The sequence below is a fragment of the Lagopus muta genome, chromosome 9 (assembly GCF_023343835.1).
Source record: "Lagopus muta isolate bLagMut1 chromosome 9, bLagMut1 primary, whole genome shotgun sequence".
NCBI lineage: Eukaryota > Metazoa > Chordata > Aves > Galliformes > Phasianidae > Lagopus > Lagopus muta.
In genome coordinates this window covers 7,008,058-7,026,103 of record NC_064441.1, presented here as the reverse complement: position 1 = coordinate 7,026,103, position 18,046 = coordinate 7,008,058, and the positions used below count along the sequence as shown (strand labels likewise).

Here is an 18,046-nt window from a genome sequence, read left to right as displayed (position 1 = left end):
GCACCCACACATACAACCAGCTAATCAAGATCTACTTTTTTTTTTTCTACAGCATGACAAGAAGGATGAAGAGAATACAGCTGAAATGCTTTACTCTGAAGCCAAGCTTTATGAATAATATTTTTTTGCCAAACTTGAACTGTAAAACTTCTCCTTCATCAGTGACCTCATATCTTGACATTTATTCACATTTGCAGATTAATCTAGACAAAGCACAGCAACAAACACACCCTTTTGAAGAAACGCTAGCATGATTTCCAGACTCATGAGCTATGAATTGATGAATTCATGCTCACTCTACACTCCATGCTACACACAACTGACTACATTTTGTGATGGAGCAGCTTCAGGCTCCTCTCCTGCTTCAGGATCCCAGATGCTAGAGCTGATCCTATGAACCACCACACTGGTATTCGAGATGCCTGACAGGGAAGACACCTTGTGTTGCACAACAGTAGAGGGATGAGGTATTCAGCAGAGCAATTCGTGCCTACAAGCCACCTCAGTATGGCCCCCCAGCTGTGCCTGCACAGCACAGATGTGCTAGAGGAGACCAGCAAAGCCAGCACATGGCACTGGGTGCACCCCTTACATGGTATGTGATAGCTTGGTCTAACACCCAGACGTGACACATGATCCACACGTGAATTCCTGTATAGTGTTATGGAGACAGGAAAAGGTCAAGAGCTGCAAAGTTTAGACTCAAGAACTCTTTTTTTTCCCCTGGAGAAATGGAAATTAGGTATTAAAGCAGTGGAGAAGATAAACCACTGCTCCCCTCCTCATTATCGCATGGTTCAGAGCAGCCACATGATTACTCTAGGGTCCTAGCACAAAATCCACCTCTTGCAACTCAAACATGACTATTTCTGTAAATATTACATCAAATCTCACAGCTGTAATGACAAAATATGAGAAAAAATACCTCAATCTTTTTCTCTAGTTATTTTTTTTGGTATGAAATAATACAAAATGAGGGAACACAAAATCACTCTTACCAACTTTATGCCCTTTTGTGATTTCCCCCCCCATATTTCAGAAAATCATTCTCCAGATGCCAAGCACTGCGTAGGGTTACAGAAGGTCTAGGTGTCTGCATATCCCTCCAAGTAAAATGAATTTGCAATTGAAATTGACATTTTTAATTCTCTAATAGGTTGCTGGGATATTATCAGTACTCTTCCTGATTTAAAATTAAAAGCCGGCACGCTCACAGAAACACTACCTGCCCATAGACACTGAGACAATGTTTGATGTGTTTCTACTCCAGGGCAGAAAGAATTAACTTTCAAAATCTTGCTTGCATTGATGAGTGGTCAGGGTGTCTTCACCCCAGTGCAGACATATACATTCTGCTAATACGAGGAAATGATTTTGGCTATCACTGCTGATAAGATTTTATCAGTATTCTCCATTGTTAATGTATGTTATCAGCCTTTGATAAAAATAAAAGACATAGAAACTGTTTTGTTTGTTTAAGAGCAAACTCAGTAGCTTAACCATCCACTCCTTCACTAAGTGGATACACAGCCATGTTTAAAATAGAAATGTAAGAAAATCTTAGTAGCACTTTTCTGTGTTTATAATTGTAAGCAATATTGCAGTAAGTTTTCATGGAGCGTGAACATTTTTTAAAAAAAAAAAAGCAAACTCACTTTATGTTGCCTGTGCTGACTTATCTGGTTGACTTGGCATATTCTCCTTATCAGCTGCAAGAAACAGAGAAACCAAAAATTAATGGCTGGTCTTCTGGTCAGAGAATGGTTATACAAACTGCCTCCTTGCAACAACAAATTACGCTTGTTTCATATCTTTCATAGAAGGTTCTCAAAGTAACAGATTACAGTTATACTCCACCCTTCCTAAGTAGCAGTGAATCAGCAGACGCTCAGCAACCTTGGAAAAAAACCTCTTTACAGGTTACTTACAGAATGGAGGGATAAAGATACAAGGTTTGGCCCCCTCTCTTTCCTTTTCTACACTTTAGCTACAGTCATCTGATGAAGGAAGAAGGAAAGTTCACATTTCTCACAAATTTAGGATATCTTCAGATATTAGTGTTAGTTGGAAAAATTTCTTAACCCTTATGTTAAGGATAATTAATTCTTCTTTTCCTCCTTCCTGATTTTCATCAGCACCACCCATTTAGTAACACACAATTCCATGCCTTTCTCCTTTTGACTACCACTGCTGTGACACTGAAGAGAATAAGTGAGGGGAGGAGTGAAATCAAAAGGGTGGGGAATGAAAAGGGAGGGTTTGGATGGGGGAAGAAAGAGATGAAGAACAAGTGGAGGTCAAAGCAAAGGAAGAAAGCAGGAGAAGAAGTGAAAAAGCAAGAGAAGTGACTTCTGGGAGACTTGGAAATGTTCTGGAGAAGTGACTAGTAATACATCCCTTAGTCTTTCCATTTACAGCACCTTTATACGCACCTCCAGTAGGCTGAAGGTGCTTCAGGATAGCAGTATTTCACCTCAGGAACTTTTATTTATATCCTCATGTCTAGACAGGACAACAAACACTGTACGGAATCTACCAGAGCTGGGCTCCAGTCCCATTACCAGGCCTTAGCAAACACATTTTGTTCCCCTGTATTACTGCAAACCCCCTGATGATAGGATGAGCATCCAGGGCCACGCAGGGCTCCCTGGTAACAGAGAACCAGAGCTGTTCGCCTGCGAGCAGCAGCCATGTGCTCAGCTCATGCTCATCTCCTGCATGAATTCTTCTAGGCTCACCTGTGGCTTGGGCCACCATCCTCTGGCACAAGTGGCACTTTGCAAAGATAACACGTTTTTTAGATCGTAGAAGACAAAGGCCCCAACCTTCTCATGACCAAGGAAGAAAGATTGTCTGTTCCACATTAACTGCTAAGAAGTTAGAAGAAGGAGGATGGATGCATGCCGACACAAGCAATGAGTGCTGAAACATTTCTTTCCTTTTCACTGTTTTCTTATGCCCTAACTGAAGCATAAGGGAAAAATATCTCAGGAGTGTCTTGCAATTTTCAACCTTATTTATGCAAATTGACAGAAACTGCATCCAGTCAACAGCTCTGCATCAGTTTACAGTAATTAAAAAATCCAGCCTTAAGTGTCTGATCTGAACACTCCATTGGCCATCTTGTGAATTTGAACACTGCTGAAAATTTAGGCAATGAATATTACACATCAGGCTCTCCAGACTGATGGACATAGAAAAAATTTTTTTGCTGTTTATTTCTGATAAGATGGAGATAACCCTAGATGACTGAATCAAGAACTGTACGTTCATGGGATAACACCTGTAGCATGAGACCCCTCAACCCTGGCAGCCTGGGCTACCTGCACTGTAATCTGCCGTCACTGGTACGTTGCTTTCATCCTAAGGAGACGTGTCCAAAAACACATCCCTGTGGACAGATCAATAGTTCTACAATACTGGTTTGACTGTTCTCTGCTAGCCCTAAGGTGGCATACACAAAGAGGCATTTTGGAATTCTTTGAAGTGGTTCACAACGCATGTTACTGACCACATGGTATGTATTCTGCATAGTCTCATCGACCTGTTTGTAAAGACCTCTGCCTACACTGAAAGATATTCAGGATGGAACTTGGCAGATCCAGACTGAAAGCCTCAAGCCTCTGAAAAGCAGCGCCCGGCTCTGGGTGGGGATGTTTGTGGATGGCTCCCTCTGTGTCTCAGCATAGAAGCTGAGTGGAACACATCTAGAGAAATTTAAAAGCCCCCGCTTTTTGAATAGACCACAGGTATTGTTCAGAACTTCATCTTTTGGGATAATCTACAGGTCCAGCAGACCTGTACACACACAGATTAAAAAGAAAATCTTTCAACAAATGGCTGTTTTCTCCAGTCGCTTTCTTCAGCTGATAGGACCCAGCAGCAAGACTTAAACTTTGTGTCCAGGACAAATAAATAAAGGCCTAAAATCCTGGTCAATATGCTTTGCTTCAGCACAGGATACACCATTAACTGGATAACTCCTTACCCACAAAACTCTGCAAAAACATAGTTAAGTCTTCCCATATCAGACCTAAGCTTCTAATGTCTCTTTCCAAGCATAATGTAAAACATGCTATAGAAACGCAAAATAAATCCAATGAAAGCAAAGGGATGCCTCAACACTCCTGGGTTTCAAAACTACAAATCTTCCAAATCTACTTACAAAACTTCCAAATCTACACTTGAGAAAAGGGCTTATTTTTAAAAGCAAGCCAACAAATAGCTTTCTTTTACTGATTCAGCTTTAGTTATCTCAAAAAACAAAAACAAACCAAAACCCCAAACACCTCAAAACCAAACCCAAGGAAAATCACAACACTTAAAAAATATAAGTTGTATCTGTAGGTTTTTTTTTTCCCTTGGAAAAGGGGAATTAAACTATTAAAGGACACCTTGTTAAGTAATTATATAGCAACATCACTGTGCAATTAAATAGCCATCAGTCCCTGCAGCTGAGAAATTTCAGGTAATTATTCGAAGATAATTTAATAGGAGAATTACTGTATTCAAGAAAGCATTAGCTAGTAATCTACCTCAATTAAAGCAACCAATTAATTTCAGCACCTTGATAATAGTTGCCTTTTGCAAAACTATCCTCCCCTACACACACACACACACAAATTGTAAATTTTAAAATAATAAAAAAAATGTGAATTTGGTGCAATTCAGCTTCTATTTTAACAGTTCCCATCCAGAGAGTTTGGGGTGTCTTTGTTTTACCTTATTTTATCAGCATTTATTAGTTTGGTTTTTCTGTGGGCAAAACTATACCTGCAGCTGTAAGTTAGAATAATGAGGTGTGTGCACAAAATCTGTATAAAAGGAATAAACATTTGTCTGTTCATACCAAAACAGAGTGCAAAAAGCCACATAATAACTGAAAAAGTGTCTCATTGTGACAACGTGTCTTCAGGAAATTATGGGACTCTCTTGCAAGTTGTGCTGCTGTACAGAGCACTGAAGACAGAAGTCATTAATCACAGAGTTGCAAGCAGTGCTTATTGTAACAGATTCTGTGCAAGAATAAAAAATGCACATCCCACCCAGCAGTGTGTTACGTAGCAAAATGTTTTGTCAAAGCCAGAACACACTGGCAGTTTTTTGCTGCAATGGGGAATATCAACAGCTTTCGTACTGGTGAGCTTGGGCTCCTTGAATGGCAGCAACACCACCAGAAACATGGAGGCCACGTGGGTAATTTCCAGGGAGGCACAGAAGAGAATTAGGCATCCAGATCTTACACAGATTCAGTGGTTGCTGAGGTCCTAAATTCCTTGCATTTCTTTAAAAATCAAAATATGTAACAATCAAGGAACAGTTCCTTTTTTAGAAATATCCTGTCATGCAGATGTTCACTATTTTAATTACCATTTTCTCAACCAGAGAAAACCAGATCTGTATTATGTTTTCTTTCATTTCCTATTTAATTTGTTTTTAAATAGAAAATAAATGATGGTTGCAAATAAAAGAACACCCATGTGATTCAGATCTTTATATATTCTCCATATATGCTGAGGGTTCCCTTCCCTCCCCCTTACACCACAGCAATGTGTTGATGGTAGACTGAATAAGTGCTCTTTTATCTAAGCCTTGAAAATATGCATAAACAAATACAAAACTCAGCCTTGGCAAGACTGATTCATTTCAGAAAAAAGAACTATACAAATGTTTAGAGGTTTGTTTTTGTTTTTTTCCCCCTTTCTCTTTCATAGGATGAAATGAAACATAGATGTGAAAATCTCCGCAGTCCAGATATGGAATAATCCTACATTGCAATAGTGGCTTTTTTGGAATGAGTCTGGTCTGCACTGTGTTTAGAGCCATTACCTGTTAAGTAACTGAAAGTCATGTAAAACGTGTCAGACTGTGGTCCCTGCCCCATGCCTTTGTTCTGTTTTGGTTTTTATGTCAACAGCTTGCCAATGTTCCCCCTACTGACCCATCCATTTAATTCAAGAGTACTCAGCATTACCTGACCCATTAGAACCATCCAGGATTTGGAGAGGTAGACTGCATTCCATTGCTTGTTGTGTGGCTATTTTTTTAGCCCATCATTATTCCCAGCATTTTTCTACAAAATTATCACTGCAAAACATTTTACTGAGCAAATGCAAACGGCATCAAAATGCCTCCAAACTCTTGACAGACTCGATGGTGTTTAATATATTCCTGAGCTTTTGCTTGTTGCACTATGTTCCTATTTTGCCTTTTTATTACCATCACCGAGTAACCTTTAAGGCAACAGAGAAAGAAAGCAATAATAAAAACCCCACAAACAGATCCATTATATGTATCTATTCCAAAATCTGTGTATCACTCTCCACCCTGATAATCAACTAGGCACTTCAGCATATATCTGCCTTAAATCACATTGATTAAAATGGGATTAAACATATATCTAAAGCCAGACTCATTCTTAAGTACCTTGCCTTGTAAGAAAACAAAGACAGGTATTTCACTGACCACTGGTTTTCTCACCTCCTCATCTAGTGGCAGATAGAAGAGCATGCATTAGACAGCACTGGCACAGCCTCTTAAGCCTTTGCAGGTGGTTGTGATCCCTGTGATGGAAAATCTAATTTTTCTTCACTATTGTAAAGAGGGATGAGAAAGAATATAGCACCACAGAGATTAGGGAAGAACCCTAAAAAACTCCCAATGCAGTCTGCAGGGGCCATGAGCTGAACAGCAGGTATCTTTGGGACTCCTGCTCCCCTTTCTCTCAAAAGAGAAAATACAATGGTTCTTCATACCAAGCTAAACAAATAAACACAAAAAAATACCATATATTGACAGGATTAAAATCAGAATTTATCACGAGTCTGCAATACAAATTATAAAACCAGAATAAGTAATTGACAGTATTTACTATTGAGAGCTACTATTCTGTTGGCATCCAGAGTCAAATTATACATGCATTAATCCCCCAATCACAAGTTTACTCTCCGAACAATATAATCCAAGTGATTAGAGAAAGTAGAGATTCATCCAAAATAACTGCAAGATACCTAAAGGATTTAATTTGCTCCATCCCAGTACCACTTGCTGTTCTAATTATCATTTCATCCCGAGTTACTTGTAATTTCCTTTTAGTGCCAAAAAAGACGTACGTTTTCTTAGCATTTAGTAGGAGTCTGCTATTAATCAGTCATTTTTCAACACTTAGAAAATTTTTTTTAGAGATTTAATACATATTTATCAATTGATCATCCATAGCAGCATTATCTGCATTGATAATTAAGAAAACATTAAAGAATTTCAGTCTTAATAGGGATGCCCTGAGAAGCTTCCTCTTATCCAACAACAGGTCAAATTCACAGGCTCTCAATTAAGCACTCTGCCAAATTGAGATCACTGAGATTCTTCCCTAGGACTGTGTATTATTTTATTACCTGTTCTGCATGAGGAAAAAGAACATCAGCTGAGCCCCTACTGGCAGTGAAGTACGTGACTGAGGGACGTGGTAAGCAAATTTGGTTTTGCCAGGATTCAACACCTGGTGTCTGTTTCCTGTGACTACTTTTAGGGGGCAGGCAAAATGACAGGCTCACCTTTGTATGACCGAAAGCAGAGGTAACAATTTTAAATCAGTGAAGAATGGTAGCACAAAACAGCACTCTTCTAGCAGAAAACAAATCTTCTGAGGCACAAGTTTCAAAAGCTGGGAGGCATCCTCTAAAATGTCTCCCTTCTGCTAAGGCCTGCAGGAGGAATCTTGTCTCTTCCCGCAAGCCGGCAGTTGGAGGGATGGCTGGAAGGGCTGCCAGCGGCTCACCCCAGGGCAGCACGCGTGCCCTCAGCATGCAGCAGCAAGCCTAGGGACCATATACATGAGCAGCTCTCTCAGCATCAACAAAAAAGCATAGCCACAAGAAAATAATACTCCATACAGACAGGTCCCATCTTAACCCCTACGTTCTTCCTAGCAGCAGCCATCTGTGTCTGTCCACAAAGCCTTTTGTTTCAATGCTTTGTACCCCAAATTTAAGAAAAAAGAATCTTTCAGAAAATGAGAAAAATTATTACAAAGAGATTAAAGGTGAGGGGAGAAGGAATATTTTAGGTAAGACATGGTTAGATACAGAGACTTTAATAACTACAAGTAAGGAAAGGAAGTTCAATTTAAATTTCTTGCTGAACAGAACAACACTGGCAGTTTACCATCACTAAGGCTGGGAATGGTTCCCTGCTAACCCCACAGATGCTCGTGCCACCCAGTTCAGTTCTAACACACACTGCAGGGGGAATGTAGTTCACACATTTAGAGATCTGATCTGAACACTGATTCATTTCAGGATGATGGTGGGATTTTTGTTGCAATAGCAGTTGTGGATCTAAGCATCAGTGAACGCTGAACAATCACCTCTGCTTCAATACTGCCAATCAAGCACATTAAAACAAGTAGCATAAATATTCTTATTATTGGAAACAAATTTGTGAATGCTTCTGTTATTGTTGTTTATGGCTAAGTCACTATTAAAGTTACTCATATGAGAAAACCAACTCCACCACATTCACTAACAGAACTGGAAAGAGAATAAAATTCAACTTAAAACAATAATTCCAGGAAAAATATTTTCCTCTCGTGACAAGTTGTTAATTGTCTTAATCTACTAACTATCAAACAATCTCTATCTCCAGTGACGAAAAAGAAATTGGGCATCATCCATTTTATCAGCTACCATCTCCAAGGATCTCAGGATGCTGTTTTTAAGAAATGGCAAACAGAAATGAACAGAAAAAGCTCAGCCAAGTTATCAAAAACACTTATATTAAAAAAGCTCTGTAAAATCTAATCCTGACATCAGTAGGTTACAACTTTGCATGTCCCCAGGGCACTAAAATAATACTCTTTAGAACAGCAGGTGGACTATTTTAGACTTCAGCTTTCTAGTTCTAACAAGGCTTTTACATTTTTTTTTCTAGGAATTAAGGATGCTAATCACAATCTCCAAATGTGCATTGCTGGGTTGTAAAAATATTAGACCACAAACTGACATGGCAGCAATGCATTATGCTGCTGTGAAGGAGTCCTAAATAGGAGGAAAACTCGAGATTCCAGGCCTGCCATCACAAAGGTCAACATAATTGGCCACATACAGCAAAATCAACCCCCGTGTCTTCCCCTAGCCAAGTCGACTGCCAAGGAAACCCTTTCTTCCTACTGGGATAAATGAAGTCTAAAGCAGAAGGAGCAGGAGGCTTGGAAATTTTAGATTTAAAAATGTAAAGAACCCAAAAAGATGGCTGCCAAATTTATCCTTCATCCTAAAAAATGACATCCAAATTTAGCACAAATGACAGTTACAAGTTTGAAGCAAGAAATGCCTAGGATGAAACGTTCACGAAGTCTTGATAAGTACATCTCTTATAAATTTTCCTTGGATTCAGAAACCAGTTAGAGCAGAGAACAGAAACATGCAGTGACTAAGCCCATAACAAGCATAAAGGCCCCTTGACATAACAAACAGGTACAAAAGATTAACGAAGATTAAAGAAAAGTTGACAACCTCACCATTAAAATAACGTGCATTGTGAGTTCTTTAGAACTGAGCTTGGGCATCAGTAACTCACCCAAAAAATAATGGATGTGGAAGCAAAACTTGCCTGGAATATTCCTTCTGATCATTTCAGGTCACATAACCAGAACTTTGCTGCAACTAAGGTCAGCATTTTTGCTAACTGATATTTGTCTCATTGGCAGTAAGAGATCCAGCTACACTATGAAGTAAATACTTAAGAAACAAATTTCTTCTTAATACTGCTCCATCTGGATAAATGAGTTCTCCATCAAAAACAAAGCTCACAATTTCTTTGGTTGCCTACAGGCTACCATGAAAAGAATACTAATCCTATTCAACATACAGCCTCATCTCAAGAGAGAAACCTTTTGCTTTTTTTCAGAGATTTAAGAAAAATCTAGCAACATCCACAGACCCCGCTATCCTACCAATGTTTTGACCTCGGTACTTTTTCAACCACCAGATCCTGGTTTTACCAATAGAAACCCTGAAGTTTCACATCCCATGACTCTGACATCCAAAATAGGACCGCTGATACTCCCCTCGAGAACTCCATAAAGCAGCAGTTGTGACAATATCATTTGCAAAGGAAGGATGAAGGATCTCTCTAAAGATGAAGGGAGAAGGATGCTCTTATGCAGCTGGATATGAAGCACTGTCAATAGAAACTACATCTGTGAACAGCAGTAGCAAAGCTCCAACCCAGCTCTGCCTTAGGCAGATACATGAGGAGCAAGAAAACACCCCAAGGAGTTTCTTTTCTCCCACAGCACATTCAAACACTGACAGATTATCTCTGATAAAATAAATCTTGCACTAATTATGAAGAAGATCAGTCACAATGTAAGGACACAGCTAGTTCCCCAACCCTGCTGGTGCAATGCAGCTGCCGGCAGGGCAGCATGGTGAGATATAAGATGCCATTCTACAAAAGGCGATGAGATGTCTTTGGAGTGTTGCTCAAGGCTGCCCTTAATCCCAGTGCTCCTAGCCCAGCCATCCAGATTGCTCCATTTCTGCACACCTTTGGAGAATTACCTGCTTGCAAAAACCTCGACTGTCAAATAGGTTGAATGAAGTACATGGCATAGAAAGCCTATGAATAGTAGGGAGAGAGGGGAAACAAGGAAAGCAATGGAATAAAAACAAGAGCACCACACATTTTATATGCTGAAGAAATGTATTTTCTAAATTACATGCAGACTTGTTTCCATTTTCATATTCTTTACTGTGGTTTTTTTTGGTTTTGTTTTGTTTTTTTTTTTTGGAAGCTACTGAAAATGAGCGTAAGAGACAAAAAAGTACTTTGCCCTGCAGGAATACAAAAATTGTAAAAGCACAGGCAGCACTACAGAGGAGCAGTGCCATTCACTCACAAAGAATTTTGTGCATGTAGATGGCTGATTAATTGCTGGCCTGCCTAGACGAAGCTGCAACGAGCCAGATACTGTCAGCATGCCATCTGTTACCATGGAAATGCACAATGTTCCTGTTTCTGACAAACCCTTGAATACTGGATAGATTGTGCCATATGTAAATAAGGCAAATTAGTTTTCCTATATCTTCCAGACAAGGTTAGACTAAAAGAAAATATATCTGTTTAAACATACTGTAACCTCCAAGATGGGAACTGGGTAAATCTTCCTTCTTTTTCCCATAAAAATCTCATTCAAATTGTTGTTAGAATTGAAGCACTGTCGGCCAGCATTAAGAAGCATAAAATTAATTCCCAACCAGTAATGTTTACAAAAGCAGTGCTAAAAAGAAAAAATACATATGCTGTACGCATGCAGCACTCACTATGGTCATTCTATTTTTACTTCCAAATTTTTCTTTCTTTCCTCCTCCCTGCCCCCCGCAATGGGGCAGTGTTAAAACATACGTAAGAGGAAAAAAAAAAGAAAGAAATTTATATGATGAGATGCTGTAGTTTGCATCATTTAATCAAAATGCTAGTTTCTTAAGAGATGCCATAGTTTTTAAACAAGAAAGCATTTCACTCAGTAATTTGAATATTGTTACGTGTATAGCTGCAGCATATTAATTCTACTTAAATCAGAGGGGCTGCAGTAGCATGCATGTGTAAGGGTCTAGTTTAAGGATTTCAGAAGCTAGAGCCTAAGTGTTTGTTCCATGTTATCACGTTCCTATAAAAAATTACAAACTCCAGGGTAAGAAATTTAGAACTTAAGATTTTGATTAGTTACTGCATTCTACAAATTTGTATAAAACAAAAAGCAGGAAGATAAAAAAGAACAACAAAATACACTTAATGCACTCATTGACAGTAACACATTTTGGGTAGCTATAAACATCAGAGCATACTGCCTCACTAGGCTGAATTCTCCTTGACCGTGAGCACTTTGCAAAGCACAGACAACAAAACATGGCTTTACACTAAGGCACGTCTATCCCCAGAAGTATCAGGTTAGTATAAACATCAACTCCAAGAGCATAAAACTGATGGAATTAATACCATACATGATCCCTTTAGCCAGATAACAACATAAAATGAGGTGATAAAAAGGAGCATCTCCACAAATAGACTGGAGCCCTTCTGAACCATGAAATAAGCGTGTGTCAAAGAGGTTCTAACAGTGGACCAGCACACATTAGTCATAGGACCAGAGGAGCAACAGTGTGACTTAAGTCACTTTTCATTATTTTCATAAGTGAACTTACTCCACAACGCACATTTTCTATTTTCACTCTATACCTTTATGGGGTAACATAGCATTCTGATAGAATAGAGACAACACTATCTAAATTGGGATATGAAAATGTCACAGGTCTCACAACTGTCAATGTGCAACATTGTGAATGCAGGCTTTATGGGTTCTTAACCTGCTTCCTGCCCCCTGCCCCACAACTTCTTTTAGTGCTTTCCAGCACTGAGATTGATGTATGGTATAACAATGGCTGAGCACTAACCTCACAAAATTAGCAGGCAGCTGTGTATGAATATCTACCTGATAAGAGAATTAATCAGTAGCTCCAGTAACAATAAGGTTAACACGTTCATGGTAAACACATCCTGTACATTTAATACATTTTTATACAGTCCATTTACTGATACTCAACTTGCAACACTGTGAAATGTAACTTCTAAAAACTGAGCAGCCATTTCCAATATTTGTCAAAACATTATTGCTTGTTTGAGCCTGACTCTACAAACTTAGAATCCTTAACTATCCAGAACTTCATCACTGCAACATTTGTTAAATCAAGGTGACTATAAAATAGAGAAAATTTAGATGAAACATATTAGCTATCTTAACTTTATTTTACAAAAATGAGGCTTGTTAGGATTAGTCGCTGCTCTCAGCAGCATTCATGGTATCACCTGTGACAGCTGATTCTGTGACACTGACTTCTTCCCCTAGAAGCACATACTGCAGTGCCTTGAAGTTCTGCTCTTCTCCTCAACCCTGAGTCTCCTGAATGCAAGAGCATACAGGGAACGTGACACTCACCGACTTCAATTGTGCTGCCTGCCCAAGTACAAGGAGGAAGTCAAGAATCTGAAGAAGGGAAGATTGATGGGGAGCGTGACTGTGAAGTACCCATTTCGGAAAAAAAAAATAAAATTGTAGTTACATGAAATCTTTCATATTTTTTCTGAACACCTTCCTAGCAGTCCTACTTACCAAACAGTGCAAAAGCATTCCATGAGAGTCCCTCACATCTAAGCAAGCTGACAATAGCATTCTATTTAATCAGCAAGCAGAGCACTGATTTGCCAAACTGAGCAGCTGAATGGTGTGCTACGCCTGCTATGTAATGTTTTGTGAATGTGAGAGCAGAGTTCAAACTTTAAAAATATTCTATAACAAAAATCAGTCTACATCATACCAAGTAGGTCATCTTTAGCCCGAAAATGAATTAATCCCAAAACACAAGAGACATTATTAGTTCATACTTCTGCACATTGAGCCTAAGCAACCTCTGTGAGCTATTACACAACACACAAGAAAATTGTTACTTTCAAATTCTCTGCCATTTTTAGTAATTAGGTAAGGTCTTGCAGCAGTAACCAATGAAAATTTGCTTTGTTTAATGTTAACAAAGTCTGGAAAGTCCATACAGAAAACTAATTTAGGTAAAAGTCAATCATAACCTGGTGTGTATTTAGCACTTAGCTTTCAGGAATTCATCAAGCACAAATCACTTGAAGTTGAAAAAAGCTGCTTTGAATGTCACTGTCATTAAAGCCATAAGAAAACTCTCACCTATAGTGGAGGGAAGCTATATTAATATATTCTAATAGTTCTGTTGAAATACGGACACACAGTGATGAATATATAACTGCAAGAAATGTTTCAACACTTGCAAATCGCATAGAGATAAGAGCAAATGGATGCTAACTAATTGCTAGTAATTCCTGGTTGTGTCTAAGATTCCCTACTTGGATGCTGCCAGAAGTTATCCTGACATGGTACGTTTCTCCTGAATTAACAAGTTTTTCTGGTCAATTCTATCAGATGAATTGAGCAAAAGGGCTGGATGAAAGACAAGCTGGCATTTCTGCTGAGCCAATGGACAGACAGGTTACAGACTCTTTGGGAGTATATAGTCAGCATGCATCCGATCGGTCGCTTCTCATCCTCCTGACGCTTGGGAGCTCCTACTGGTACTTTCTACAGCAGCACATTTAAAAGCAGATTCAGGGAGTGGACTTTATTCCTCAACAACATCTATAATTGCAGGAGGTGTGGGTCTGACCTCTGACAAAAGAAAAGGTCCTAATAGGACAAGAGCATTAAATTTTCAGATAGTGCCTCAGTGAGACTGAGTGTGGCCATGAAGCACCGGAAGCCAATTTTCTCGTGAGTATAATATTTTCGGTTCCCTCTAATAATGTCTGCTGGAATAAAGATTAGTTCCTGTCAATAGAGCTCCTGGATATTCCCTGCATACAAAGCATCTGATTCAAACTCCCTCATGCTGTTTGATTTGCAGCACTTCCTCTCTGACATTTGGTAATGAGTATCTAAAGACAATTAACTTTCTACACACGGATTTTACAGTGTAACACACACGTATGAAGTCTCACCTCTTTTGACAAAACTACAGTAAAGCACTTCTGTGGAAATAGTGTTAGAAATGTCATGAGAGATCATTCAATCGAAAGAACCAGAAAATATGTTTTATGAGAGATGCAGAAGTGCTGTGCTATAGCACCTGCAGAAGAGGAATACAATTGGCGACAACCACCTGGGTGCTGCAGCGCCACATCTGTGTCCCCTGACATCACCTTTACTCCGGAAGTGAGTTTGACAGATTCCCCTAACAGCAGCTTTTGGTTTGTTTTAAAACATTCCTGTCTTCCCACTCTTTGGATAACCTGTGTCTTTAGAAGAGGTCAGAGGTATCCAAGGGAATCCAAGCAGTATTTGTAGGTTTCTACCACGGTCTGGGGAAAAATACCAACATACCTCCAAGTACAGTGTGATGAAGAGTAAGAAAAATTAATTTCTAGATTTCGTTTCATTTTTTAGCATCTAAATATTGATCCCAGATAAGGAGTTGGCCTATCGAATCTAATTTTGATTTTGCAGTTTTGTTATAAAGAGAACATGAAGGACAGAAGCAAAGCTTTACTGGGGATAAGGCAATGAAGAATGTCTTTGAGGACTCAGTTGTTCCCAGCTGTTTATCACAGAATGCATTTTCCATTACCTTTATTTTTTTACTCTTGTAATTAAGCAATATCCTCTGTGATTTGAGGAAGGAAATCCCACTTAGATATTTCCAAAAATGAATGTGAATTCTCCTAGGTTCAAGTCTGCTGGCACTAAGTTCAGTTCATGATTTTCAGTGTTCCCACATTACCTCTGAAAACTTCAGGTTCTTCTGGAACTCCATGAATGTCCTCTACCATGGCTTTGTACAAAATTAAGACAACTAAAATTAATATATACTATGCACACAGAAGCATATATTATTCCTCTATCACTCCATGAAGAGGACAGTGAAGTACACATGACAACTGCTCCGGAAGATCTACTTAGAAATAATATCTACCCAACTGAACTAAATTCATTCCATCCTTCTTGGTATCATCAGGAAAAGGCAAGAGGAAGTAGAATGGAAAATATGCAAACACTCATGTAAGGCCATACACACAAGGCTATAAACAGACCTACCTGCAAATTCACCTTAACACTATCTTTTTCTTTTTTTAATCTGTTACATGACAGCATCTAAAGGATAAAATACGCAAAACTAAAAAGGCTTAATTGAAATCTAAATGGTGATCCACAGTTGGCATATGTCATCATTGTCATTTTGTTTTCGTAGAGTGATGTCAGTTCTTATCTGCAGAGTGTTTAACACTATTTGACACACCAAGGGCAGGTATGACATCAAAAATACCCAACAACTTCCTTCTTCAAGCATTTAGTAAGAACCTTTCAGAGATAAGCTAACCATAACATTGATAGAACCTTACTAGTCAGGTCCCTAAACTCATTACTTTGAATTATTCCCCACCAAAGCATTGTCACAAGGCTGCATATGCATACTGTCATAAAAGCATATTCCAAGTTACTTTTTATTTTGTGACTTTTTGTTAAAATACTCAGAACTTTCAATAAGTAAAGCGTCTGACAGTACCAGTAAACACCGCTATTAAGCAAACAGCTCTAAATATCAATAAACACCAGAAAGATGTACGTTATGACTGTTTCTATTTAATCATGAAATTTTCATTTTATGCCTCAAAAATAAATATATTCAATATATTAGGAGCTCAGCAGAGAGGAAAAAAAAAAAAAAAAAAAAAACAACAAGAAAACTCCAAGATTTAAGCCCTTTTTCTCCCTGCCTCTGGAACAACAGATAATATTCCTCTAGCAAGAGAATGATGCACAACTTTGTCTCAATTTCTTCTGGTAAGAAATAAAACCATCTCTTGGAATGCAATAAAGTTATTTTTAATTAACCTGAAAATTAGGAGCAGGAACATTTGATACAATTTAAGAGAACTTCAGTAGTTGTTTCCTTAAAAGAGCTTCTACCTTTACCTAACGGTACTTTGGCATTCACAGCATTATCCCTACATCACTCTTGATGGCAGTCATAGTGAAGGCTTCTTTTGAAACTCGCACAGATTAAATTGACTATATTCACCTGGTCAGTCAAGTAAAACAATATTGCTATTGAATACATTTTCCATTGTGACTCCAATTTTGTTTCTGACCTCTAGTATGATTTTGCCAAATCACCTCCTCTGTTCTTCCACACTTACTGAGATTATAAACTCCTAGGAGTGGGGCATCTCTTTGTACAGTGGGCAGTATAATCAGGCTCCAACCACACAGCACAGACATCTCAGTAACTGTCATAAAAACAGCTGAAAACTATAAACCATTTCTGGAGGTCTTTCCAGACTTTTAACCCACCTAGCATCTCTGCAGCTTGTAGAAGCACCTGAAGTTCTGCTCTGTTTTCAGTAACTTCTTACGTTTTCTCCTCACTTCCCCTCTTTGTACAGCTTCATCATTTTGTTGGTATTGAAACTGAACACACAGTGGCAAGGAAATTTAAGGTGGTAACTAAACCTCTACAGAAACCGAGGAGCTGCTAAGCACTTCATTTTATAGATAGCCATGGACTCCAGGGATGACCAACTGCTTTTAACAGGAAGCACACTGCTCGACTTTCTAGATTCAGAATTTTAAAAATACACACATTGTGTTCATTCTTTTCTACATTTTTGGTTTCTTGAAATGTGATGAAATGCAATGGATAGAAATTGAAGTGTAAATAAAAACTACAAGGATTAAAACAAGTTCGTTTTGAAAATAAAAAAATACGCAACAAGTTAAGCAAAGTTACTCAAATCCATAAGTGTGGCATGAAGTTGTCCTTTTTGTTGTTGTTGTTTTTAATAACAGGGTTCCCTGAAGCTTTTATACCTGCCCATCACATCTGTCTACCATTAAATTAGCATTCCCCACTTAAAAAAAACCCCAAAATACACTGCAGAAGTGCAGCCAACTTGCTCAAATGACAACCAGCTACCAACTAAATTTATTATCCCCCAAACTGGGGAGATTATTAATCTGAATTACCCTATAACATTTGAGGAAAAGAAATGTTAGTAAATCTTGTGAGCTTTTCAGTCTCTTTACATCTGTTTAATGAATCTGTTTAATGGAATAGTGCCTCTCGAATGCTAACACATCTTTGTTATGAACTTTATGCTAGAAATTGACTCTGTCATCTATTAGCCAGTTACAACTTTTAATCAGACAAATGATTGATGAAACAAGCAGTTTTTGGATAGCAAAATCCATTCTGATGGTCTGGTAACCGATTTCACGTCATGAAAATTAGCTCCATTCTTACTACCTGTTGTAGCCTATGAACTGATATATAGGACACTCACTGAAGATTTTAATAAAATGCATACTATTTCCAGGGCCAAGCTGCATTTAAGTGTTATTACAGTGCACTGAAAGGAGTTACAACTAATTTGTGTAGAAGGAAGATATCTGGTAATTTCATGGCTGCATCTC

General features: G+C 38.5%; 1 long non-coding RNA gene across 9 annotated transcripts in view; it reads right to left on the bottom strand.

Moving 5' to 3' along the window:
- The window catches only part of LOC125697614 (uncharacterized), a 249,144-nt gene that overhangs the window by 134,290 nt on the left and 96,808 nt on the right, over positions 1-18,046 (bottom strand). For all 9 annotated transcript variants that reach the window (XR_007378875.1, XR_007378874.1, XR_007378883.1 and 6 more), the window contains one exon: positions 1,656-1,709. This is a non-coding gene — a long non-coding RNA (uncharacterized LOC125697614). The remainder of the gene's footprint in view (positions 1-1,655; positions 1,710-18,046) is intronic.